Below are 27,998 nucleotides of genomic sequence, written 5' to 3'. Positions count from 1 at the left end.
CAGGTGTGCAGTTGACGGAAGGCGTTGATATCAACATTTATGGCAAATATCTGAACTCCTTGCTTTTATTCATCACCCCCAATATTTCTGCGGATTCTAATTCAGCAGATGCCGTTCTAGTGACACATGAGAAATGGAATAGAGCAGTACGTACTCCCTTTGAAGGATTTATTTCTGGGGTTGCCATTTGTGTTCAGTTGAATGTTGGATGAAGGTATTGTTTGAACAGAGGAAAAACAAAGCAGATACAGATCAGTGCTATGGGGTGAATGAGCAAAGGCTACAAGAAGGCGGCCTGTGTGTCCAGGGGCCTTCATGCCCCTGCCTGTTGCATCTGTTCTTGGCACCCTTCACAGAGCCTGAGAGTTTTCTCGGTGTTCTGCTTTGGCCCTTCCATCAGACACAAAGCACCATAATACCCATAGTGTGTCTCTTATTGTCTGGGAGTCTGTTCAGAGGAGCTGGTGCCTTGAAATTACTTCTAAACCCAGCTCTGCTACTTACTAGCTGTGTGACCTTGAGCAAGCCTTGGCGTTCCTATCTGTAAAATGGTGATAGTAATTCCGGCTTTGATGAGTAGATGTGGAGTTAAGAGGATGACATAGTTAAGGGGAACTACATGTCCAGATTTGCCTGGAACAGTCCAGTTTATGCCTATCATCAGGTCGTGTTTACTGATAGTTTTCAGTCTTATAGGTGTCTCAAATCAGATGATGGTCACCCTAAAAATACAGATACCCAACAATTGATTCTGTTCTGACTCTTGGTAATGACTGATGATTATGATAATGTCACTAAACCAAAAAAAAAAAAAACCTTTTATATTATGCTTCCATGGAATTAAAAACTTCTAATTTTTCTTATTAGAAAATGTGATTTACTTGGATCAAAAAATATGCCAAATACATCATAAGCTTTTGCTATTTTCCTGTGATAGCTTCATAGATGGGGAGTATTTGGTTTCCTTCCCGTAGAGACCTATAGGACTGATTATTTTTTTCTCAGTAAGCTATGCTGTCTTCTGGATAAACTTTAGTCCATCTTTTCAAAGATCACATTCATTTAGGGCATTCATTAGGTAAGAAAAAATAGCCTTTTGTAGTCATTATTTTAAATGTGCATTCATCTTATTCAGTCTTCTCTATTGTAAAAGATATTCTTACTTACTGTCATTATTTTATTAGTTAAGCTCCTCTAATGTACAAAGGTGTGTTTGCTAGCATCTCTGATTCTTGAGCTCAGAGTGAAAATACAGCACCAAGAGAGAAGGGAGAAACAAAAATCTTCTCCTTAATTGTTACATGGGATTTCAGGAGAAAACAGTGTATGGGAACTTACAGGGAAAAGGCACCAGGCTTGAAGATCCAGGGTGTGGATGTGGATAAGGACCTGGAACCCCTTTGGAGGTATCTCGAGGATCATCTTTCAAAATCTGGAATTCTCTCTTTGGCCCAAGGCAGTGTCCTCTGGCCCTCTGCCAGGGTCATCCTGGCGGCCCGGCTGGGTTCCAGGAAGGGTGGGAGGCTGCCTCCCCAACCTACTGAGCCCTCTGGTTTTTTGATACATGTTAGGCATTCCAAACGGTTGACACGAAAGGCATTGTTAATAAAGGACGGGTTCGAAGTAACATTTGAAGCTGTGTGATACCTTTCACGTTACCGTAGAAAGAGAAGATTTATAATCCTGGAGGATCGGCCCCTTTTGGACTCGCAGGCCTCACGGTTTCTTGAGGCTGAAACAAAAGGCCTACCACAAGCTGTGATTTATGAAGCAGGCGCTGATGGAACACATCTTGTCAGAGGCGAAGCTGGGAGCTCGCAAGCGCGCTAACAGCTGGAAAACAAATGGCTCAGCCTCGTCGGGCTGACTGGTGCTTGCGTGGAGTTTGTGTTTTCATCTTTATGGGAATCCTTTTTAACTTCTGAGTGGGATTTACCACTTCAGGAAAGGCCGTCTTGTCCTCACTGGGTAGAGCCCAGCCTCGACCCCCCGCCCCCCCAAGTCCCACCCAACGTCTCCCACAGAGATGGGGCGGGAACTCCGGGCTCTGTGCAGAGGACTGGAAGGCTCAGTGGGACGATGAAGGTGTGTCCGCCCGGGAGACCTCAGTGTGTGACTGAGGGGTGACGCTATCTTCTCTCTCATCACGCAGACTATTTAAAAGAACAAGCTGTGAGCAAAGATTTTTAGCACCGAACAACACAGCAAGCATGGAAGGGGGACAACGAAAGGCTGAAATTGAATGACTTGGGGAGAGTGGTCGCCGCCGTCGTCTCCAGGTGGGGTCCTGTCTGGACAAGCCCACAGATTTCCCAAGGGAATGTGAGCAGGAGGACGCTAGCCAGAAAAGCAGGGCAGCTCGTGAGCTCTCACTGGTCAGAAGATTGATGTGTTCACAGATACTGTGACCCTTGGCTTACACACCTGCCCCATACTGTTTACACGAGCACTTTAGGCCATGGCTGTGCTGGGGGGTGACCAGTAGGCAATTTGCTTTCATGGACACACACTCTGTTCTTGAAGAATGGCCTCGTTTTCATCATGGGCTTGAGTCTCACGCCCAAGGGGAGTCCTCTCTTTGCCCTCTGAGTCCTGTCCCCGCCGTGGGCAGTTCAGGCCTGGGCCTGCGGAGGGGCGCACATTGCGTGGGATCCCGTCCTAATCCCCTTCCGTGGGATCCCGTCCTACTCAGCCCTAATGCATGTCAGCTGCTGGGGAAGCCTCCCCTAGCAGCCGGGCCTCAGTCCCCTTTCTCCCCAGTGATTGCCACGCAGTCCCAGAATCTTAGTCCCCGAGTCAATCACTTCACTATGCGCTGTGATTTCAGGTGACCCTGAACTGAACTGCGCACCCCCCCAGGGGAAGGCCCTGTCCTGGGATCTCCCCCACGTATGTGACACAGACTGAAACCCAGAGTTGATGGAAGGAGAAGAGGGGGAAGCAGCCGGAGCCACGGAAGGGGCAAGAGGAAAGAGAAGCCCTGTGGGGTTGTCCCTGGGCCAAAGCTACAACGGCTCTGTTCACACTCCAGCCAGTGGTGCCCAGAGATGGTGTCATCCCTGTGTCCCCCTGGGGAGGCTGAGGCCCAGGGAGGGGAAGGCACTTGCCCAGGTTGGACAGCCAAAACTGGCGGCGACAGAGTAACAGATACAGGTGCCCTGGACCCAAGCTAGGAGCCGTGTGACCCCTCACTGAAGGTGCAGGCAGGAATGGTGGGGTCAAGGCACAGGGGAGGCTGGCCTGCACTGGCCTGTGTCAGAGGGCAGGGCACATCAGGCTGGACAGAGAGTGGTCAGATATGCCGGGGGACCTCCATGGCCGAGTCTAGGAGTTTGGACCTAGCACCATGGGATAGGGGGTATAGACAAGCGTTCTGAATGGGAAAATGGCCCAGTGAGGGTTTCAGGACAAGCTGCTGAGCCAGACGGGAGTTGGCAAGGAGAAGGGATGGGAAGTGGGAGGCCAGCTGAAGAGCGGTGGCCTCACCCATGAGCAGCCATGGAAAGTGGGCTCATGGCCCATGGTGGGGCTGAGGGCCCCCTCCCAGGAGTTGGTTCTTCCAGGGCCAAAAATGGCCTATGCATGGCCACCTGCATTCAACTAGGAGTCCAAGTTGAGTCATTACGAACGTCATAGACACTCATCTCAAAAACATTTGCTCCTGTCAGGGGCCCTATTTCTTCATTTTTTAAAAACGTAAGGCTTTCTGTGTTAGTCACAGATGCACACAGTGAAAAGAAAATATCCCTCCAGACCCTTCTCTCAGAGGCAACTCCTATTTCCAGTTCCTCGTGTATGTTTCCAGGGACGATCCATGTGCATGCTAACACGTCTGTGTTTGGGGACAAGGAGAGTAGCAAATACTTGTGTGGTGTTTACTGTATGCCAGGCACCATCCTAAGTGTTTTGCAAATAGTCTCATAGGAACAGCTCTTAGCAACCCTCTAGGTAGGAACTGTAGCTGTCCCCCCATTTTCCAGGTGGGGGAACAGAGGAGGGAATGACTTCCTGAGTCCTGTTGCTGTCGCAGGGTGGAGTGGAGATGTGGCTGCCTGGTGCTGGTCTCGCAGCACTCACCTGCTGGCGGTCACTCTGTGATATCCACGTGCTTCTACTCGTGGTTCTAATGGTGCACGGAGTGCCACGGGCTGGATGAACTCAAATTCACCTAACCAGCTTCTTCTTATTGATGGGCATTTAGGTTGTTTCCATTCCTCTGATTTCATCATACTTGTGAAGTGATTCATTGGGTCAAGTCATAAATTTGGACTTTTGTAGTCACTGTGTTATTTTCTTAAGACTCATAACGAGACATTTGTTAAGCTGCTTATCACTGAACCTAGAATTCACCTCAGTTCAGAAAGCTGGTTTTGAGGAGAAGGAACTTGCTGTAATTTGCTTTTACTCTACGCATGGAAAGGAGAGGCAACAGATGGTCTGTGCTTTAAGCGGTAAGCCAGCACGAGTTCATTCTAGTGTTTTGGCAGTGAAACTTTGAAGAACATGGTTGAACCACACTGCTTTCGGCATCCTGAGAGCTTTTCAAACTATGGATTACCAATCACAATGACAATTAGTGTTAGTCACATAGAGATTTAATATTAGGAATAAATATTCAGTTTTGTGTTGGCAGGTAATTTACCCTGTGCTTACTTTTATACTTAGCAATTATTCTGCAACACAGAGAAAACGTTTGAGTGTAATTAGCGGGTGGATTACTTATTTATTTGGTAAAACCCAGCATATTGTTTCACAAAGTCCTGTTGAAACAAATACTTGATCAATTATTGGTTGGTTTTTTCCTGCCTGTCTGTCTGAAACACTCACTTAAGAATCGGTAATATTTGACTAATTCCCTCTCGCCACTTCACCTGGGCGTCATCTCTGAAGTGTCCTAGGCTGAAATTAGATAAGGGTGTGTGTTCTTTTTAAAGAACAAAACATGTACCCATCACATCATATACAGTCTGAGATAGTACTGTCAAACAGCAAAGATAACCTATAGCGTTTTGTTGTTTGTAAAATTCTGATTTATAATACCATTGTCAGGACACAAAAGTTTCTGTATGTAGTTGATATTTGAGCTTAGCCTGCCTCTAGAATCATGGATGTATTCCTTCCACAAGTACTTATTGGGTACCTATTATCTGCCAATGTGCTGGACACTGCAGGGAAAAAAGGGTAAGGGAAATGTGAATCTCGTAGAGCTTTGTGAGGCTTTGAGGTTGGAGATGAGAGCTGACATGTGTTGTAAAAAAGAGTCCCTCCCACAACTCTACAAACATACTAAAATATCACTCACCTGTATACTTTAAAGAGGGTGAATTTTACGGCATGCGAATTAATCATGTTATTTTTAAAAATCCCTCTGGATTTATATGGGAAAATACACAGGAAACAGATGGTGGGACTGACCTCAGAGGTCCACATGCATTTATAAGTATTTGATCATGACTAAAGTATTTGCCTACTATCGCAATAAAATTGAAAAGAATCAGTCTCCATAATCAAGACTGCTCTTTAGTTCAGAAGCCCTCAAATGCTTGTGTTTAGGAGATATCTTGCTCAGTCCCTGAGCTGGCTACAATTAGATCAGCAGAGCTAGTCTGAGACCTCACAGTACGAGACACCCGGGCAGCCTGGTTTTCTTTGTATATACAGGAAGAGATGAATTAGCCGAAAAAACAGAGAGAGAGAGAGAGAGAGAGAGAAGAACTGCCACTTCACTTTCTCTTATTTTTTTTTGAAGACTGTTACCAAAAGATAAACTAATGCATAATTAAGGCAATCTTAATCTTTCCTAAGACTGGGGTGTGGGGCACATGTGCACCCAGAATATACCTTTGATTCCTCAGTTCAAGGTGAAGTTGGTAGAATTTAGTCACTTGGGAAATGTAGCATCCTGATCATTATCAGAACAAATTATTTTTTCGAAATGCTGGTTAATGAGTCCAAGCTGTGTTACGTTAATACCAACACCATATTCTCAGAATGAATTTTCACATCTGTGTGATAAACTTGTCTTTAAGTCTGTGGATGAGCGCACATCAAAGAGGAGAAAATCCTCATTTGGAAGATAGGAATCTGAGCCCAGATCCCCATCAGTCCGGTGCCTGCCCACCGCCACGCACAGCCGGGCTGTTGAGCTGCATGGCAGTGAGGCTGGGAGCACGTGGGAGCCAACTTCCACCTCCTAGGACAGTAATTAAGCCCCAGATAGCTCCTGTTCCTTTCCTGTCTCCTAAATTCTGCATTCCACATTGGGCTTCATAACTGCTCCAGCCTGAGAGTATTATTTGGTCTAATTTGTTTCAAATAACAGAAAACCTAACTCAAAGTATCTTATGCATGGGGCGCCTGGGTGACACAGCAGTTAAGCACCTGCCTTCGGCTCAGGGTGTGATCCCGGCGTGATGGGATCGAGCCCCACATCAGGATCCTCTGCTATGAGCCTGCTTCTTCCTCTCCCACTCCCCCTGCTTGTGTTCCCTCTCTCGCTGACTGTCTCTCTGTCAAATAAATAAATAAAATCTTTAAAAAAAAAACTTCAAAATAGCTTATGCACAAAGGGCGTTCATCAGCTCACGTGGTCTCCCTCGTTCTGTACTTTTCTCTTTGTGGGCTTCCTCAGTCTGCACCTGACCACAGGAAGCATGGAGGCTGTTGGCTGGTCCAGAATCACGGGATCTTAGGTTCCTTCCCCTTTGAGAATACGTCAACTCTCTTTTGCAGTTTCTGTGACAATCTGTGAAGGAAAAAGAGCATAAGTGAGGCACCCATCCCTTAAAGACCACTCACTGTGCCCGGGAGAGTAGGGTGTTCGCATGTCTAGCCTGGGACACATACCCTGGGTTAGGTGTGCATGTAGCCCCATGTGGTCCCTCAACCCTTGGCTAGAAGATAAGTTAACTGCCCCATCTCACTGAGCTAACAGTGGTGGAGAGGAAGCAAGAGCACAGCAGTGGACCCCCTCCCCCATCTGTGCAAGGAGCTCAAGAGGAAACGTACTTTGGGAGGGTTTGGATGCCCTTATGTGACGTCACGGTGATGAGGTCTCTCCATCGGGCCAGTGTGCCTTCTGGGAAGGCTCTCCATCTCCATTCTCTCCAGAACCTCTTCTTGGGCAGCCCCATGTGGTTGTAAATGGCAGCAGCAGGCTTTTTGTCCTCCGTTGTGATACCACAGCCACCCGGCAGGGAAGGAGTAAGTACCTCACGTCAGAGTAAAACCAAGATCCCCTGTTGGTGGAGTTGATTCCACCAAACCGAAAAGACTGAGAGTGGGAAAAGGGTAGTTAGCTGAAGGAAAATATGGGGCTGCTGGCAGAAAACGGACCAGAGTGCCACGTGCCTGGAGGCCATCCACAAATGCCCACTGCAGCCTTTCCATGAGCTCCCAGACTGTCCGACTTCTCATGACTTTCCTCCCTCCATCACCCTATTCCTGGTGTTCAGAAAAGCTCTTACGATGGATCAACCTCATCTTCTGCTCTCTTCCTCTCCTTCCCAAAGTGCAGAGCACCAGTGGAGAGAAATCTCTCCTCCCTACAAACCATCTCGTCCCTGGTGACCTTCCTGTGCTAGTCATCGTTTCCCATCCCAGTCATTTCAAACGTATGCCTCCTCCTACCATCCTCTTTATTGGACTCCTTTACTCAGCCTTTAAGAGAGACTCACCCACACATCCTGTCACCAGATCATCTTCCAGGATGTTCTACCTTGTGCCCCACCCTCCCCCATCATGCTTTGCTCTTTCCCCTCCAGCATGCCACATGCTGTGTGGTCATTGCCTCAGTACTAGACTGGGACCAGCTGGGGCCAGGTGCTAGATGACTCAGTGGGGCTGACAACCAGGAATGAGAGGAATTAACTAGCTCCCTTTCTTGAGAACTTGAGGGTGAAAAGGCAATACTCTTTGTAAAGCACCCAGCACAGCCCTGATACAGGGGAAGTGTCAGTCAGTGTCCATTGCTGTTATGTCAGCTTTGTCATGTCCTCTTTCTGGAAGGATGAGATGGAGTTCACCAGACACAGATGAAGGGAAGGATCTTCCCCATAGTGGGTCGGGCCAGGAGGAAGCTAGCAGGCATGGGTGCACCTGGCAGGCAGGGAGAAGATAAAACATTTCTGTTATAGCCAGAGAAGGCTGAGAATCAGTCCTTGGAATCAAGTCAGTATCCGGAGAACCCCAAGATGTAGTTATGCATTAATCAGAGCATCAAGGAGTAAGTTGAATAAGCGTTATTTTGAATAGAATATCCAGCAGTGAAGTTGGGTGCTTAGTGGGACAACCAGCTGTATTTTGAACTTTCATGGATCCAGACCCCTCAATCTGTTCAATCATGTGTTCTGCTATTGAGCTCAATGCTAATTGGACCGGAAGCTATAGTAAAGGAAGTGTAAAGAGTTTCTTGTTTTAGAAAATCTGTGTTTTGGATCCTCTCTGGCTGAAAGCCTGCATCTGGTGTAACAAGACAGTCTTTGCTTTGTCATCCTCGTCCTAAAAACTACTTGAATAGATCTTGGCAGGAATGCAACTGAACTATCTGGATGATTTTGATAATAATATGACCACTGTCTCAAAATCTACAGTTGTAACATCTGACTGTTTCATTTGTCACAGTCAAAGGCGTGACAAATTGTCAATGCATGACGTCAAATCCTAATGAGTTCTGCATGAAAATAGGACATCCTAGTATTTATCTTATCACCACCAATTGTTCTTATGGATTCTAAAGAGTAGTCACAGCTAAAGGCAGTTTTATCTTTTATGCCAAGACAAGAAAGGAACAGCACTGTCCATTGGGTCATTTCTATTCACTTCTATCAGTTTGGAACAATTTTACCCAGGACTGCTACCATAATAAAGATTTCAAAGCTGCTTTTTTTCCCACTCTCTTCATCAAGGTGGGAACAGCCTGCATTTTCTAGAAGTAGCCATGAAAAACAATTAAAGAATGAAAAATGTGCCTCCTCTGTTGATAGGACTCGGGTTCCTTGCCAGAATTCCCGACTCGGGACTGAGAGTGTTCTTGCCTTTGGAACTCCAGCTTTCATTGCTGTCTTGCTGGTCTCACTTTTGACAACAGTATAATGAGTAATAGAAACGTTTCATTATTTCTTGAAAGGAAACCTTCTGTCATTTGACATTTGTCGGAGAATATCCTTATGACAAGAGTTGGCGCATAATAGAGGGAAAGCTAACTTTGTAGGGGCGAGGGGACGTGATCACCGGGAAAGCTATGGGAGGGAGCAGGGAGAAAATCTCTTCCCCTTTCTCTTCTTTCTAAGCTGCAGTGCTGGAATTTCTGATGGAAGAGGTTCAGAGAAGTCGACTTATCCCACTGGGCCTCGTAGACTTTTCTTGCAACAGTCAAATGATCATTTTAGTGAGATTGCTCAGAACCTTCTCTTTTTCTGCTCAGTCTTCCTGTTCTGTGAGCTGCTGGTTTCTTTTATCTGCATTTGAGGCGTTGATTTTATCCCCCAGTAAACATTTATTATATTTCCTGTTGGCCGAGCACCTCTCATTGAAAAGCAAAGAGAAATGGTATTTGATTTCTTTCTCTTTCCCGTAACTTTGTTGAGAACTCTGTGTGCGGTGTGCCTCTCCTGTACCTCAGGCCGTGTCTATCTGTTCTTGTGCACAACTACACATGAATCTTTTAAGATTTTATTTATTTGAGAAAGAGAGACAGAGAGAGTGCATGCAATGAGGAGTAGCAGAGGGAGAGGGACAAGCGGACTCCGCACTGAGTGCGGAGTCTGACGCGGGGCTCGATCCCACGACCCTGAGATCGTGACCTGAGCCAAAATCAAGTCAGATGCTTACCTGACTGAGCCACCCAGGCGCCCCTATGATGGTTCAGGAGCTCTGAGAGCCATCCAGCTGACCAAGAGCTAGAGCCTGATGAAGCTAGGGCAGGTCCTGAACCTCAGTACTAGTGACCTGTGCAGAGGGCGGGATCATTTTCTGTTGAGGGAGGCTGTCCTACGCATTGGAGGGCAGGTGGCAGCATCCCTGGCCTCTGCCCACAATCTGGCCCCTCAGTTGTGACAGCCAAAAATGTCTTCACGGATTACCAATGTCCCATGCAGGGCAAAGTCACCCCAACTGAGAACCACTGATTTCAAATAAGGAATTTGAGAGCAGTTTCTTCACATCCTCCATGGGTTTCCTTCCCTGGTCTCAGTCAGCAGCTAGAAGTATTTCTTCATTAGAGCGGCAGGAAGTCCATGTCAAGAAACACAGAGCGTGCAGGACTCCATAATCCCACACCCAAGATGCAGTTCTTTGTGTAATAACCCTCTTTATGTGAAACATACATTACCAGAAAAAAATGGACAGAGACCATTGAAATCTGTTAGCTTATGTGGAAGTCTTGTTGTCCATTGTTTTTCCTTTAGTGTTATTCCTGGTAAAATATGTAAGGGTCTTAGTATATTTTTGTAATCTTATCTAACGATAGACTCTGGGATTTTATCTCTAATTCCTGAGGGATGATGATAAGGAGATGAGTGGGACAACTATTGGTATTTGAGAAACTATTTAAATAACAGCAGCTCTTCGCATCAGTAAATGATTTAGACTAGTATAAACTTTGAAAGGTTTACAACAATGTTAGAGAACCACAAAAGGAATTATATGTTAGTAACCAGTTGCCATGTGAGTCAGTGTAATTAGCATGGAAATGATTGTAGTTTGTATTGGGTCTGTTACTGGCAGACAAGAGCCGAGACCAAGTCCTCAATGCCAACGGCATTTCAAATCCAGTAAAACAATGCTGGAAGTACACAGATACATGTCGATCTCTTCGAGAACTGTTTCTTGACTTATCATTTTAATGCCATTTCATGTGCACTATCTAACCTCAAACTGAGTTATAATAATTTAAATAATCTACTGTGACACAACTTAGACTGCAAGGAAAGATCCTATTGCATCATTCTTTCTTTCTTTTTTTTTTTAAAGATTTTATTTATTTATTTGACAGAGAGAGAGACAGCCAGCAAGAGAGGGAACACAGGCAAGGGGGAGTGGGAGAGGAAGAAACAGGCTCCCAGCAGAGGAACCTGACGTGGGGCTCTATCCCAGGACTCCAGGATCACGCCCTGAGCTGAAGGCAGACGCTTAACAACTGAACCACCCAGGTGCCCCTGCATCATTATTTCTTACTTACGAAATCAAACGTATGTCAACTCTGCTCAGATTTTTGGCACCACCAGCAGCTTTCTGCAGACAAGAGGCGTCATAAACCCTCCCCCTTTTCCTCTGTGCCTTCTCCCCGTTCCTCCTTTTCCCCAGGCTTTCTGATTCAAGGTCACAGAATATCCATCCGAAGTGGCTTTCGGTTTATATTCTCAATCCCTGTTTTCCTTCTTCTGTGTCTGCCGAGAATTGCAAACCCTTCGGGAGAAAGAAAACCCATGTACTGCAGCACGCTAACTTAGAGCATGATTCCTGCACGTTTCTTTCTTTAAATATTGGTGTTCGTCGGACAGTCTCATAATTGCCCACTATCGGGCCTCAGCGGATACAGACAAACATCCCCTAATAGAAAAAGATACATTTTTTTTGGACAGCAGACAATTAGCTTGTTTGTCAACATTAGATATGAATACATATGTTCTGGAAGCGGGAGGCTGTGTTTCTGTTGATTCACGAGATGTTATGATTAACTTAGTTCCCTGGCTGAGTGTTGAGTCAACTTTTTTACTTTAATGCTTGCATTTGAAACTGTTTTCAAAATTGGATTAGTCTGTCTCCCTAGACTGGTGGGAGAGTGTCCCAACTGAGTGTAATTTAATGGCCCGTTGCTGTTTTGGGATTTAGGGTCTTGAAGTCTCTTGGGCTCAGCTTTTCTGGTATGTATGGCAAGTACTTTTTGAGAGGGTGGAAAAGAAATTCATGGTCCATGTACTCGTTCTATAGACTAGGGGAAGATTGCAGGACAACCTTGTTTTTACATTCTATTTTCCCCCAATAAAGAAAGATTAACAACAACACAACACCAGAGGTTTCGGAGGGTCAGTTGAGTTCAAGTGTGATCCTGTTTTGCTCTACTCAAGGTAATTTGGTTAGATGCTGTTGGAAAAAAAAAAAATAGACATTTCTCTAGACACATGAACTCTTGCTGGGAAGGCGAGATTATAGCCTTCCCACCAAAATTTTTGGACTATGATGCATTTTTTTAAGTGTAGATGAGTATACGTATTAGTGTGTGTTATTGGAACTCACCCAGATACCAGTGATGTTTTTACTCATAAAACTGATCATCTGATAACCAGAATATTTCAAATTTTTTAAAGTATCAACAATAAGAAATATCACCACAACATTCTGAACAGCCATTTCCCAAGGAGTAACATTTACGCATATTCTAGGACCACCAAAGGGAGTCATAAATTGATGGGAGGGGCAGAGATACAAGGAGTTTGCAAAGTCTGAGACAAGGTGTCTCAGCCTGGGTTTTATCTTCACCTCTAGGTAATACAGCATGAGTTTGCTTCTCACCTACCTGATGCCAGATGTCCGCTTGACCTGTGAAAGCCTCTTTCTAAAGGACTTTCTTTTTTTTTTCATTTTGAAGACACTTTAAAGTACTAACAAAAGCAAAATTTAAGCTTATATTACTTAATTACATCTTAAATGTCAATTGCCTTTTCTTTTTTTTAATTTTTTTTAATTTTTTAATGACTTTTTAATTATATTATGTTAATCACCATACAGTACATCCCCGGATTCCGATGTAAAGTTCGATGCTTCATTANTTCATTTTGAAGACACTTTAAAGTACTAACAAAAGCAAAATTTAAGCTTATATTATTTAATTACATCTTAAATGTCAATTGCCTTTTCTTTTTTTTAATTTTTTTAAATTTTTTAATGATTTTTTAATTATATTATGTTAATCACCATACAGTACATCCCCGGATTCCGATGTAAAGTTCGATGCTTCATTAGTTGCATATAACACCCAGTGCACCATGCAATACGTGCCCTCTTTCTGTGTGAAGGACAGGTCATGTTTAACAAATATACTGATCTTGAATTGGTACGGATTGACCTGGGTTTTAAGAAATGGGGTAACCGGTCAGTGGATGTGGGTGGTCCCATTCATTTCCAGTTTTATAGTTATTACTAACATTAAATCAAATCTTTAGCTATCCTATGTAAAGTGGGTTCTTGTGATTAAACTAATTTAACATAAGAGGAATGAGGTTGGCCCAAAATACAGAGGGAGTTTGTTTCTATATAGTTAGGATTCTTCTGCTTGTAAGTGACAGAAGCCAGCTCAGATTGCTTGATGAAAATATAAAGAAGCTTTTGCATCACATAACTGGAAGCAAGGTACAAATGCTTCAGGCATGGCTGGAGCCAAGGGCTCAGAATGTCATCAGGGCCCTGTCTCCCTGGCTGTCTTTTTAGTCAGAGAAGGTCATCAGCATCCCCAGACTCATAACACTCTTAGCTTTGGAATTGCAGGTGAAAGAGACCATCTCTCTGAGGAACCTGCCAAATCTTGCGGTGGTCTCCTCTTGGCCTGGCTCTCATGACGCGCCTGTCCCTGGAGCCAGTCGCCGTGGCTACGAAATGGGGGTTCCTGTAGGAACTCTGTTTTCATGTCCATCCCCATGCCTGTAGGTGATGTCCTACCAGTCCACGTAGAATAGGCTGTCCCCAAGAGTGGGGGTTATGGTACCAGCCAAAGGGGGAAGAGTTGATGGATGAAGCAGGAGTAGGTGAGGGAAGGCTGACAGGAACAGCAACAGTGGTTGTGCAAAAACAGAATCTGGATAAGATACATTTAGAAGATCTTCAACACTTTTTAAAAATCTGTAATACAGCAGTCTCTTTCCTAGGAAGACAGAAGTCTAGAAGATACTAGAAGTATCAAGAGTCATTCCTGCCTCTTGAAAACTTGCATCCTAGTGACTTCATTCAGCAAATGTTTTTGGAGATCCTGTAATTGATTTGCATTTCTGGACATATATTTCCCTGTGCCAGGCTCTGTGCTGGGTGCTGCTTACACAGTGCTGGTGAGCAGAGCAGGTCCCGTTCCTGCCTTCATGGAACTGGGACTCCGTAGGGGGGGAGGGCTCTTCTCGGGGCGCTGATCACAGGAGAAATCACATGGTCTCCACCTCCAGACTAAGCCAGTGTTTCTCAGACACAAAAGTGCATCCCAGAATGTGGTGCCAGGGCAAGCAGCATCTACACTGCCTGGGAGCTTGTGAATGCGGATCAGGCTCCACTAACACAGTGTACCGCTGAATCCATCCTCACAAAAAGATCCCCAGGTGACCCGTTAGGTGATCCTCAGATACACACCAAGGTTGAGAAGCCTCTGATCTAGGGCAAGGTGAGCCAGCAAGGACCCCTCAGACAACTTCCAATAAATAAAGTTTTATTGAAACACAGCCAGGTCCATTCAGTTATGTATTCTCTGTGGCTGCATTGATACCACCAGGGGCAGTTGTGACAAAGACTGCGTGGCCTGCAAAGCCTAAAATACCTGCTATCTGGACATTTCCAGAAAAGATTTGTTCGTAAGCAGAGCCAGTTTCATGGGTATGTAAACTGAGGAGTCCCACCAGACCCCATCCTGGTTTAATGCTCTGCTGTTGTTGTCTTGAAATTCTTAATAAACTGTAGACAAGGGACACCACATTTTCCTTTGCACTGAGAACCACAAGTTCTGAGCTAGTCCTACTGGTAAGCAAAAAGTCGTATTAGCCTCGTGAGCCCAAGCCACATGCGTGCGCAGGGTGCCAGGGAAGGGGTGACTAGCCTGGTCTCAGCAGGTCAGATGAGGCTCCCTCGAGCTGATCGTTGGCTAAGCCTGGAGGGACAAGAGGGATTTCTGGGGGGCCCTGCCTGTGAAGGCAGGACACGAAGCAGGGGTTTGCTTTCCGATGAGTCATGGAATACCCAACCCAAAGTGGCTTCAGCAGTGAGGAGTTTATGATCTCATGTAAACAGGCAGAGACGGCCCTTCGGGCTCAGTGGGGTCAGCCATGGAGCACCACCACCCCCTGGGGCAGCTACTCAGTGCTTCCCTGAGCTTTCTCCCTGTAGTTAGAGCTGATGCGGCAGCTGCAAACATCACACCTTCACCAAGCAGGGTCTAATGGTTAAAAAAGAAAAGGAAGACGTGTTTCCTCCCTTGCACTGCTCTTTCCAGTAGGGGAGAAAACATTTCCAAAAATCCTCACAGCACACCACTGACCAGGGCTGGATCAAAGGGGCAGGGAGACCGCCATTCCCAGCCTCAGTGACTGGAGGGAGCTCCACCATGAGGAGGACAGACAGACTGACACTCGCAGCTGGTAGCTCACAACCCAGCCCAGCCACCCGTCACAGGCCAAGCTATAGTGGCTGCTTCTGTCTCAAAGAGCTCGTTGTGGAATCCCTTCAGTCCCTTAGCAAACTCCTGAGGGCACTGAGAAGATGACTTGGTTCACAAAAAGCAATAATAATAAAAATAAAAGTATGATTTACTCAGTTTTTCCAGGAACACATCTACCACAGAAAAGAAGTCCCATCAGGAATAGCCAGGCTCCCAAGGGAGGGCTGGGGCATAGCAGGGTGGGTCATACCGTCCCGTTGCCCAAATTATGAAACTTTTTAAAGCACTTCCGAATACTTTCTGAGGAATTTGTAGGAGTGGGAAGGAAAATTATACCTGGAAAGATATTTGGTCAGATCCTGTCAGAGGAGTAAAGGATAGTCAGCGTATGTTTGTGAAAAATGATTTCTTATCTAAAAATTGAATGGCTCTTCAGTAAAATGGTATTTGATGCTTTGATAGAGTTTATGCCTAAATCATTTTTCTTACTGACTTCTGTGTTTCCACATGTTTATGTTTCTATATTTGTTCAAAAAAGAAGGTCTGAAATCTGTAAAACATAATTTTTCTTGGCTGGAGCACCCATGTTCCACACAGGAATTCCACTATACTTGCTTTTTATAAAGTAAAGTTAAAACGTCTGTTGCAGTATTTACCTTAAATATGATTTTAGTTACAATTGAACTGAGGTATTTTTCCTCCCTCAAACTGTAGTTCTTTCGAATAGAGTTTGCAGGATGGCACAGAACATTAATGTATATATCAAAAAAGAGTGCTTACCTGCTCCTTATAGAAAAGCACTACTGTGATTCCTCCAGATAAGTCAGATGCATTCTGTCGTTAGGTATTAAGGCATGAAACTTTAAATTTAGAAATGAATGTTCTGCATGTCTTTTTTTTTTAACCACATTAACGATGTGCCTGTCCATTTCCCCATACACCCATTCTCTTTGCTTGCCTCTTACCTGATTAAAACTGAGGACTTCTTAACACCTGAGCTTTCACAAAAGATGTCTAGTTAAAGATGTCACGGGGGAAGAACTGTTGGGCTACGAGGTTTGAAAGTTGTGATTTACCATGGCACATTTAAAAGGAGTCAGGACAAAAGTTTATACATAATTCCCTTGCATTCGACCCTCTGCAACAGTGTGAAATAAAAGTGTCTTGCACAGAGACATGTTTTTCTTTTCAGTGGTTTGAAGATTGAGAGTCAACTTGACCTTCGGAAAAATGTTAGAAAGGCATTTCAGAGACAACTAGATATGCGAACCTCCAGTCATTTGGGAACTTTATACAACTTGAAGCCACTTGAATTCTGCAGACACTTGGAGATGATGAGAATTCTGTTGAAGCAAAGTGCTTTTTGCCTCTTGGCCCCAGCCAAATTGCACGGTGTGAGTGGCTTGTATTTTTAGTTGAAGGTTTTGCTTTGGAGTTCAACAGCAATTTTACTTTCATTGTCGTCTTAAATCTGTAATTTTGAGAGAAAGTTTTTAAAAATATCTTCTCTTCACTCTAGCAATTATTCTGACTGGAGAATGACCTTTATTTTTTCTGGTTAGAAAAGAGAGAGAAAAGGAGAAGAAGAAATAGATCACTTTAGGGTTTTTCAAGCCCTTGGATTACAGGGTGGGACACCTCAAAATGAAAAAGGAAGATTTTCAGACTTGGTAATGTCATTGGATAGTCATTAAATTTACCCAAAATTACAGTTCAGTGAACTTAAGGGTGGGCCAAAAGGGGTAAAAGTGGCAATAGTCAGAAAGCTCAAAATCTGGAATCGCTTAACTGAAAACAAATTAACCAACAATTATGGTATGCCCTGTTTATTTTTCTAAAAATCTTGAAACAAAGCAAAAGTTCTCCACAGGTACTAATAGCTGTAAACCCACGTGAATGCATTCTGGAGCTGAATCTCTCCGCATGGGGCGGATCTCTAGGCACAGTGAAAGAAGAGCGAGCCCACCTAGATATTTGGCGGTTGCGATTTACCAATGGAGCATGTCAAGGTGACAAATGTGGGGCCAGGAAATGCTCAGACATCATATGGATTGTTTACTTGTCCACTGGACTGGATGAGTTCTGCCATTACAAATACAGAGGACCGTCCCTCTTCTCCCAGATGTCCTTCAGGTTAATTCCATACTCGCTAAACTAGTGTCACACCACTGCACCTAACAGGTCTCTATCCGTGGCCCCGTCCAGCTCCCAGGAGCGGTGTCCTCACTCCCGGTCTTTCTTGACATTGACAGAGGCCCCCTTGGCCCTCTGTATCTTTACTGTTTCCCTCTCCTTCTCGCCACATAGCTGTTAAGTCTCCAAGTCTTATTGATTTCCCTTCAGCTCTGTTCATTGTCACCACCACCATCCTATCTGGTGATTATGCTCAAGGCCTCGTTCTGCTCAAACACGCAGGGCCCTATGGTTATTCATTTCCTGGGGCTAGCATGACAAAGGACCACAAATTGGTACTTTGCTTAAAATAACAGAAATGTATTCTCTCATCGTTCTGGTGGCCAGAATTCTAAAATCAAGGACTTCTGATTTCCGGAAGGAAAGGCTCAGATCATGATCTCAGGGTCCTGGGATCGAGTCCCGGTCGGGCTCCCAGCTCAGCGGGGAGTCTGCTTCTCCCACTCCCTCTGTTCCTCCTCCCTGCTTGTGCTCTCTCTCTCTCTCAAATGAATACATAAAATCTTCAAAAATTTTTTAAAAATAAAAGAATGCATTCTCATTGTTTCATTATCAGGAAATGTTAGTGGCATGTAGAGAAACTTTGTAAATTTTTTTGTATTTCATTTATAATTTAAAATATTTGGTTTCCTCTGAATGGAAAATAACCCCTAGAAGTCTAAAAATGAAACGAGTTGGTTGAAATCCATCAGACACACAGCTGCTTGAAACGTGCTCTGCTCTAGTACATTTATGAAACACTAGTAACTTCACATCGACCAAGGGACACTTGAGACTCCTGTTGCTGCTAACAGCCTGGGGAGCAGAGGTTTTCTGTGGTGAATGGGGGAGCCCTGGGGCAGGTGGTGGGAGTAGGTGTGGGCAGGATTTAAACGCACCCTCCCTGGCCTCCAGCGGTGAACCAGTGTGTTCGCTGGCAGCTAGGACGGGCTGTGAACTGGACAGCACGTTAAGTGGTCGTTAAGGAGATTGGCTGGCCGCCCTCTTACCTACAACTCCCCCTGAGCCGACCCAGTGGGTGGTGTGACTCTGACGTGGGTCATCTCCGCCAGCAGACTTATTTCTGCTTATCCGGCTGGCAGTGGTGAGTAGGTCACTTTACCAGTGTCACTGGGTTGCCCCACCTCACTGATATCATCTGGGTCCTTGAAGTCACTTGTTCTTACATTCGACTGAATCATCCAGGTAACTGGCCCACACGGAGCCTTCATGGGGTCAGTCTGAGCACCGTGGGGTCCTCGGCCTGACAAGGAGGTGGTTTCACGGGTGAGGCAGGACTGGACCTCTTCCTAGGGCAGCAAAGCACAACAGCTTTGTGCAGAGGGGCAGCCTCCCCTGAAGGAAAACTCTGGAATCTGTACCCTGTCTCCTCAAGCCTGCCTCCTTTACTCTGATATCAGATAGATGGTAATCAAATGGGACATATTTTTGATATGCTGGGAAAAGTCATTTCTTCCCCTCCTGAAAAATGTGCTCCTCTTTTCTCACCACAGCTGGGAGTTTTGAATGTGAATAAATCGCCAGGAATTTGGCAGTAACCGTATATTCATAAATATACATGAATTTTGGTGGGGCTTAAAGAAAAATAAGATTGAAAGAGCATATTGTCAGGTGGAAGCCCAGACGTACCTTGAGACAAAAAAAAAAAAAAAAAAGAGTTTGTTTCTAATGGGTTGCTCATTTGCTTTGCAAGGCTGGATGCCAGGCACGGGGGCCCTGCTGTGGGGGCACATGCAGCCTGGGGCCTGGGTGGGGGTAACTCTGGTCTCCAGGCCCGGAAACCCAAGCGACGGCAGTAACATCCGGTGAGGAGGCCACCCTTGCCTGGACGAACCAGATGGCACATCTTTGGCTGCCAGAGCCAGTGAAACCCAGAACATCTGGCCCCTTGGTGGCTCCCTTGCAGGGGCTGGGAACAGATAGGCATGTGGGACACCGAGCTCCCCAGGGCCCTTCTGGTCCTCGTCCCGGTCCTGTAGAGTCTGTCATCTGACACTTCGTTAGACCTCGCTCCAGATGGTGTGACTTCTCAGCCACGGCAGGGGTGAGGTCAAATCTTGAAAGCGTGTCTGCTGCTGGACACCATGTGGCATGTAGCCCAGCCCTATCCAGTCCCCTCGTGGGTTCCACGAGCAGGGGTGCGCCGGGGAGGGCTGCAAGCCACCGAGCAGAACCCACTGTTCTCACCGGCTGCTGCTCTCTTTCAAGCTGACGCGGGCCCGGATTCTTCCTCTGTATCTTCACATTTTTCATGAACCAGTCATGTCACCGGTGAGCTGCACCTGCGCACTGAGGCCCCTGTCCCTTCCCCACCTCCCCCAGTAGCTCGTGGAGGTAACCTCGCCTCATTCTTGGCAGACAGCTTCAGGGTCTTCTAGGTGTCCCCCTCTTCCTGGGGCGCTAAGGCTCATGATGAATTGTCTTCTCCGTTTGTATCCTCCCCGCCTCCCCAAAGACGTTCTGCCAACACGGCTTTGTATCTCCCACTTCCCCGTGTGCAGGTATCGCCCTGTCCCCTGGCCACCCAGCTGCCCCTCGGCTCTCTGCTCTCTGGAAGCCGCTGCTCCTTCATGTGGCCTCACTGCCACACACCAGTGAGCGCCTGCTGTATTTCCTAGTTCCTCACCCTGTCCACAGGCTTCCACAAGCGCCATCTCCTTGTCCAGCCCTGCTTGTCTCTTGGTCTGGAAGCCGGGCTGCCTTGGTTTGTGGCACTGCGCATGGCCTGTGCAACAGTCCGAGGCCAGGCTGCCTGCCCTGGGTCCCGTCCTCTCCCACCTGCAGGACAGCCTCCCCACCCCCAACTCCCTCCAGCAGCCTCAGGTGTCGGTTCTGTCCTGGACAGCTCCGAATGCTCTGAAATCCATCTTCTTAGAAACGAAACCTCCCTTCACTTCCCCTCCACCCCAGCAGTTGCCCCCACTTAGAGCCTACCTCCTGATTTGTCTCAGTCCCTGTTGATTCCTTGCCTCCTCTTCTCTTCTGTCCCGGTCATTCTATCAAATCAGCTCTTCTGGGTCACTGCTGACCTGTGAGTAGTCAATGCTCAGTCCCGACCTTTTATAACCATGACTCAGAAACATCACCCTCCCCAGTGCACCTGCTTGTTCCTCCTGGCCTCCCAGACCTCTGAGGCACAGGCACCCAGCCTCGGTCTGCACGCCCATCCTTCTGGTCTGCACCCTCACTGCCCCATGACCTCATTCCGTTCCCGGCTTGTACCTCTAGCTTGTTGACTGAGTATGCGTTGGGCACCAAAGCTGTGTAAATGCCAAATACAGCCAGGCAGGTTCCCGTGCCAGCCAGGCGCCTTGCTCTGGCTCATCTCTGTCCTGGGGCGTTCAGCAGACCAGCCTTTCTCAAGGCAGACCCCGTTTCCACACTCCCCTGGTTCTCGTCTGATTTTCCTGATGCTCCTGTTCAGATCCCTGGTTGCTCTTGCTCCCTCTTCTCTGCCTCCTCATCTCCCCCTGAGATTCCTCAACCTTCCATGATTTTCTCAGAAGAGAAGTCACCTCTTCCCCATTGAAACTAAGCCAAGGCTTTGTGCTTTTGCTAGTAGTTTCATCTTGTGTTTTTACCTTGAACTGAAATTTTGGTAAAATTAAACTCCTCTTCTCCCCCCCGCTTTAAAAAAATTTTACAAGAAGCAACGGGTGCACTTTATAGAACCTACAGAAACCTACAGAAAAACTTTATTTATAATCTTACCTTCCAGTAACTAATTATAACTAAGTAATTGCAATTAACTAGACTCACTACATACATTCTTTTCTGAGCCCACATGACTAATGTATACTAGTTATGGGAAATGATGAGTTATTTTTCACACTGTTCCATCAACTCCAATCCCCATTCACTTTTGTATCCCACATAACACTTCTGCCTTGAAAGGGCTCTGTTGGTTGTTGAACCAATCTGAGTGGGTCAGTCAGGTGTGCTCACGGAGCAAGTGTAAACAAGTAAGGGATGTCCAAGTACACATTTCAGAAAGTTAAAGATGTGACTCAGAGGAAACGGGTACAGTGAGCATCCGTGAAAGGTGTGAGCAGCTCGTCAGGGAGGGAAGCAGGAGGGTGGCAGAGCTGGCTCAGGGCAGTGGGAAGGCAGATCAGAGTGCTGGCTTAGATAAAACAACAACAACAACAAAACACAATGTGCATCCTGCAGGGAGGTGAGACCCTGGCTTTAGGGGATTATCTTTTCTACCAGATGAAATTGCTTGTAATTTATGTCTTCTGTACGTTAGCATCTAACTTTACAGAATCTGGTCCTTAATCAAGAACAAATAGTAAACCAACCCAATAGCAACCCCTAGAATGAGGGTCAGCATATGCCTTCTGCGAAGGGCCATGGAGTAAATATCTTAGGTTTTGCAGGCCATTTGCCCCCGTCACGATGCCTCGACCGGCGTAATACAGAGCTGCCATCGGGAACTTTTCAATGACTGTGTTCCCCTAAAGCCAAAAACAGGCCCTGAGTGGCAGATTGCTGACCCCTGCCCTCGTTAGCCACCCGATCCTAGTGGCCTTGTCAGGCGGTGCTCTGGTTTGACTTGGAAAGTGCACACAGCAAGCTTTGTGCCTTATTCCCAAGTTTTAGGTCATTTTTCTTAACAATTTCATGGACCCCTGTCTTTTAGATACCAGTTCCCGGATGTTTATCATTTGTCAGTATAGTAGTAAAAAAATAAAATAATGTCCTAGGAGGGCAACAATATTTAAGATTGGTCCGTGTTTGATGCGGATTTTCCATACGATGGTCCTGCGGCCTTAGCTTCAAATAACAAAGGGGTCAGATTCCACCTCGGGGACACAGGTGTCCAAGGACTGCTTACTGGCAGCATTTCAGAGACGGTTGAGGTCTGATTATCCTATTCAGACAAACGAAGGGCTCAAGATTTTCATACCACGCTGAATCCCGTAAGCATGTAAATGACTGCTGTGTGCAAGGCTATTATCAGAATCAAATGCAGAAACATTACACGTAGAACCAGAACCAGGGTCACATTTTTCTGAAACTCGATGGGAGCAATTTTGTTTCAACAAAACCACATTCCCTGTTAGGTTGAATTAATACTGTTCAATTGAGTATGCTCGGGTTGGCAGTCCGATACTTACACATCTGCTTTGGTTGGGAGAAGAGTTATAAGCAAATGTTGACATCTTGTTTTATCTTGTATCCATTGAAATAGTATTAGAATAAAGAAAATTTGAGTCAACATCCGGGGGCTCTTAAAATTGGGAGAGTCTTTGTCCCCGTGTGAGAAATGCTGCATTCGACCGCGTGTCTCACCTGTCGCTGGCTCAGCACAAGTACCGGAGTCTGCTTCCCAGTAAACAGCCGGGTGTAGACTTCCTTTTCTCTCCTTTGCCTTTGATTTGTCCCCGAAAACTTAAAGCATTCGTCTCCAGTATTCACACAGATGGGCTGACAGCCTCCAGAAAGCCTTTTTTTTTTTTTCCGAGTGTGTGAGCCTATTAGGTGTCTGCAACTTTTGGCAGAGACAGAAGCACCGAGGATACTTTCTGGTTGGAAACTGGGTCACTCTGAAGTTCGATTTAACATTTGCTCCCCTAACACTCCAAATTCAGAACCAGTTTTTTTTTTAATCTTCTCCTGATAAGCACCTAACGTGCTTATTAAGCCATATTCTTCTCCTTTCACAAATATAAGCTCTCAGTAATGATGTACCGTATGGTGACTAACATAATAAAATGAAATTAAAACAAAACAACAACAACAAAAAACCAAATGTGAATTCTCCAGGAAGAGATGATTTTAAAGCATTGCAGGCCACGCCACCACAGAACCCGTGCCCACACCCCACCCCTTCTAGATCAATCCTTCCACACCAGCTTCCCGTTGCTGGGGTCCCCCGCAAACCTAACACATGTTAATCCCATTTCGTGAATGCTCCGTGCTCTTTCCTGCCTCAAGTCCTTACTGGGTGCTGCTCCTGCTCGTTCTTCTAGACTGCTGAGCCTCCCCTAAATTCTTGAGTGAGTCCGGGGCTCCCACCTTAGTGCTCCTGAAGCACTCCCTGCATTTTCATGTGTGTGTCCCTGCTCTAGGCTGCAGGCTTCTTGAGGACAGGGACCTTCATCCAACTTGAGCTCACACTGCACCTGGCATACAGAACATATGCATGTATGGATAGGTGGATGAGGGATGGGTAGATGATGGATGGGTGGATGGATGGATGGATGGATGGATGATGGATGGGTTGATGGATGAAGGATGGATAATGGATGGATGATGGATGGATGGATGAAGAATGGATGATGGATGGATGGATGATGGATGGAGGGATGAAGAATCGATGATGGATGAATGGATGATGGATGGAGGGATGATGGATGATGGATGGATGGATGAAGAATGGATGATGGATGGATGGATGGATGATGGATGGATGATGGATGGAGGGATGATGGATGGATGGATGAATGGATGATGGATGGGTGGATGGATGAATGATGGATGGATGGATGGATGATGGATGGATGATGGATGGATGATCAATGGTAATAGAGATAACAACTCAAATGTTGTTGGAAAAAGGATCCCAAAGATGAAATGAGAGGTTAAAAGGTATATAAAGAGATGTCATGGGATCAAATACAAGAGAAATGCTTGCATACACAGAAGATGCTTATGACTGCCTAAGCTCCCTGAAATAGAAGTTAGGAAAGAAAGTGTTCTTTAGCTCCAAACTGTACGGTCACACACAGGTTAAGTCCTGTGTGCTTCATCCCTGAAGAATGCCTGATACGTCATAGGTCTAAAGTAAGCCTAAATGATGGGTGGATGGACAGACTGTTATGTTGATGTCCCATTCAGTGAGTTTGGATGAGAAGGGTTTTCAATATGCATTTTGTTGTGGGCAGTAATACAAAACCACCCTGAATCCTGAAGACTTTTTCAACAGTGATGTGACCAAGAAAATTAGGGCATGCTCAGTGGTACATATGGTGTCGAATAAAGGTTCAGAGAAGAGGGCTTGGATTCGGATTGTAAACTTAGAATGGCATTCAACTTTTGATTCGCAGAATCTGCTTCTGACATATTTTTCCTTATGAGCCAGCCTGGTTGGGGGAAGGAAACCGAGTGGTGTGTGATATGAGGCTTGGGTGGGGAGGAGGAGGAAGAGGACAGAGAACACTGAGAGCGGATCACAGTGTTCCTCAAGGAGCTCTTGCTACATCGGGCAGCGCCAGCGGGACGCCCTGGTCCCTTCAGTCTGGCTTTTTTCAATGACATCAGTCTCAGAACTTTAAGCCTCCTCTGCGGAGACCCGAACCACCTTTCCTAGGTGCCTGATCTGAGCTGAGCAGTGTCTGAGCTAAAGCAGATGATGCCTCTCCTTGGATCCTCACCTGCTCCCCTGGCTGCCCCAGCCGTTAGCAGGAATGATGGGCTTTGAGCTTTGAGATGGTATCAGGGGAGACCCAGGTACAGCATGGCACCAAATGCACATGGACTCCGACCTCGAGGAACAGGAAGTGAGGGGTCTTCAAAGCCCCTTTTGCTTTAGCTCCAGCAAGAACTTAAGACCCGTGACCGTGGTAGGTGTGTGGGGTCTGGCTTACTCCCACCTGCTGCCCTCTTCTGTGTGCATATGTCAGCTCCCTCCTCCTGCAGATGGTCTCTTTGAAGTCACTTTCAAGTGGCTGAGGGCTGGTTGGTTTACCACTGTCCCCAGAGGCAAGAAGAGTGTGGCCTCGGGGGTGGAGTTTCTGGCCAGGAGCCTCCGGTGGGAGACCCCTTGGGCACCTGACCCAGCTCTGCGTAAGGCTGTGGGACTCAGCCGCCTGCTGAGCCCCCAAATGCCTGTGTGTCAGCATTCTGGTTTCTTGGCTCTCAAAAGGAGCTAGAAGGAAGGTCAAAGTCATTTACTAAAATGCCCCCAGCAGCAAAAAGACACTTGATATTTCATTTCCTTCACAGTTGGGGAGAGCTTAAAAAAGAGAAGGAATGAGAACAATAAAATCACGTGCAGGGGACGCCTGTCCTTTGTTGTATCTGTAATTTGAGACAAAATAGAAAAAGTTTTNACTATCTCACCAAAGAGGGCCATTTCTCAGGGGACGCCTGTCCTTTGTTGTATCTGTAATTTGAGACAAAATAGAAAAAGTTTACCAAAGTAGCAATTCCCATGATGCAAAAGATTTGTAATGTAAACAGCACCTAAGCATTAGGATGAATGGAGTAATTAATTATTGCATCTCTCACCTCATTAGCTTAAAAACAGCACAGGGCGAAACCACCAAGACAGGGAAGGTGCTGGTACTGAGAGAAACCACACAGTTTGGCATCTCAAGTCAGGCGTGGATTGATCTGCCCACAGCTGGTGACTGTGGCCTTCGGTAAGCATGTTTGCCCACTGAGCCTCAGTTTCCCCATCTATAAAACAAAGATGGTGGAAGCTGCGTCTCAGGGCTATCTCGCACATGAAGGGAAGCTAGGACAAGGCTGAAAGTGTATATATGTGGTTGGTTCTATCGAAATGTCAGCTCACTTAACACAACTGTGTTTGAAGAGCCTGAGGGATTGTTCCAGGGAAATAAACTCTCCTTCATTCGGATGGCTGCCCAGCCAGACACGTCACTCGAACTTTTCCTTTGACAAAGTACCATGTCGCTGTTGTCCAGTCACAGATGCATGTTTGTTCATTACTGGCCAGATGATTCCCCAAAGGTAATGGTTGCTTAAACACGTTACCAGAGTTTTGCTGTCCCGAGAGGACTGCAGCATGAGGACCCAGCAGCCACACGTTGCGTACTGACAGTTGGGAGGGAGAAGTCAAACAAAGTTGCAGAGATGAGTTTCCTGATAGAGGTCTGGCCGGCATCCACTAACAGACTCTTGTTCCTGCCAGAATCCGTGGGAGTGCAGGGCAGAAGCAGCAGCTCTCTCCAGGCTCCTTGTCCCTGGTGGGGCCTGAGCAGGGACATTCCAGATGGAGGTCCGCAACTCGCCATTACAGAGCAAATCCTGACAGAACACTTAAACACAACATCATCGAACTTCAGAATTACAAGGGACATTGACAGTCACCCAGTTCGTTCCCCTGGCTAATCTTTGGACATCTTCGGAAACATTCCCCCCAAGGGTTCATTCATCCCAGAGACAGGGGAGCTTGCTCTTGCTTGAGACAGCGTCTTTCCGGAGACACCAACAATGCCCATGAAATAATCACTTCAGATGAATTGACGGGGCCGGTGTAGTCCCACCCCCTGGAACTCGGGGGCTCTTTGTCACTCACATTGTCCGTGTTTCTCTCATTGTCCCTCACGGGATGGTGCCTGGTCCCTCCACCCTCCTAGATGCTCTCCCACCATGTGCTCCCGTGTGATCATTTGGGAAGGCTTTCCCCATAACTTCTCCTTGAGGTCCTTACCTTAAGCATAAAATAGAGCACCGTTGGCTCCATCATATATTTTCTTTTTTTTTTTAAGATTTTATTTATATATTTGACAGAGACAGCCAGAAAGAGAGGGAACACAAGCAGGGGGAGTGGGAGAGGAAGAAGCAGGCTCCCAGCGGAGGAGCCTGATGTGGGGCTTGATCCCAGAACGCTGGGATCATGCCCTGAGCCGAAGGCAGACGCTTAACGACAGAGCCACCCAGGCGCCCCTCCATTATATATTTTCTAAAGATTACTTTCCTCCATCCCGAAACACACATGGGACTAGAACCTAGATGCCCTAGCAGCCTTTGGCTCTTGCCAAGCAGGAGCGCTGTGTTCAGAGAAAGGTGCTGTCGTTTGCTTCTCCATCAAAATCATTTCATTTAGACCGAAGGATACAGCCCTGGCTGGCAAATAGAAAACTCGAAAAACGAAAACCCAGGAGTAAGTTCAGACTTTCTTCATTTTGCACCATTGTTAGGAAATGCAGTATGTTTGAAAATGCGGTACCGTTGCAACATCTTTCTTTCTTCATGGACATCAGAATAAGTAGCATTTTCTGCTGTAGAGGACGGATACACCGACAACCCCACAGCCATCCTCCGTCATCACCCAGAGTGTGAGCTGGGACTCAGCTCTGCATTGTCAAACCCAGACCATTGTGTCAGGCAGTCCTGAGTAAGACGTAAGGCTCAGAAGGAGAAAAGAAGAGGAGAATCCAGATCTGCTTTATTAGATAAGGGGATTTAATCCAGTAGAAGATTATGGTCAGGCTGCAATGTTGGCTTCTGTCTGTGAATCTTTCAGGAGGCTTGCCTCCTTGCTCATGTCCCAGCAGGTAGGATGGTGTTGGTCGCTGACATGTAGGTTTTGACCCTCTCGTGGCCCTGGAGGGATGGCAGGTTGATGCCGTTTTGTTATCTGTGTTGTGCCTGCACAGAGGGAAGAGGGGGTGGCTGGGCAGGGCTTGAACCTCGTCTTCCCAGATGGATCTCCTGTACTTTCTGCTGTCAGTACTGCCCTGGGGTTTGTTTTTCCTGCAGG

At 46.3% G+C, this 27,998-nt stretch overlaps 1 protein-coding gene across 2 annotated transcripts in view; it reads left to right on the top strand.

The window, feature by feature from the left end:
- The window catches only part of ADAM12 (ADAM metallopeptidase domain 12), a 326,152-nt gene that overhangs the window by 163,519 nt on the left and 134,635 nt on the right, over nucleotides 1-27,998 (top strand). The window lies entirely within an intron of this gene.

Source organism: Ailuropoda melanoleuca, chromosome 6 (assembly GCF_002007445.2).
Source record: "Ailuropoda melanoleuca isolate Jingjing chromosome 6, ASM200744v2, whole genome shotgun sequence".
Lineage (NCBI taxonomy): Eukaryota > Metazoa > Chordata > Mammalia > Carnivora > Ursidae > Ailuropoda > Ailuropoda melanoleuca.
This window is presented reverse-complemented; position numbering and strand designations above follow the sequence as displayed.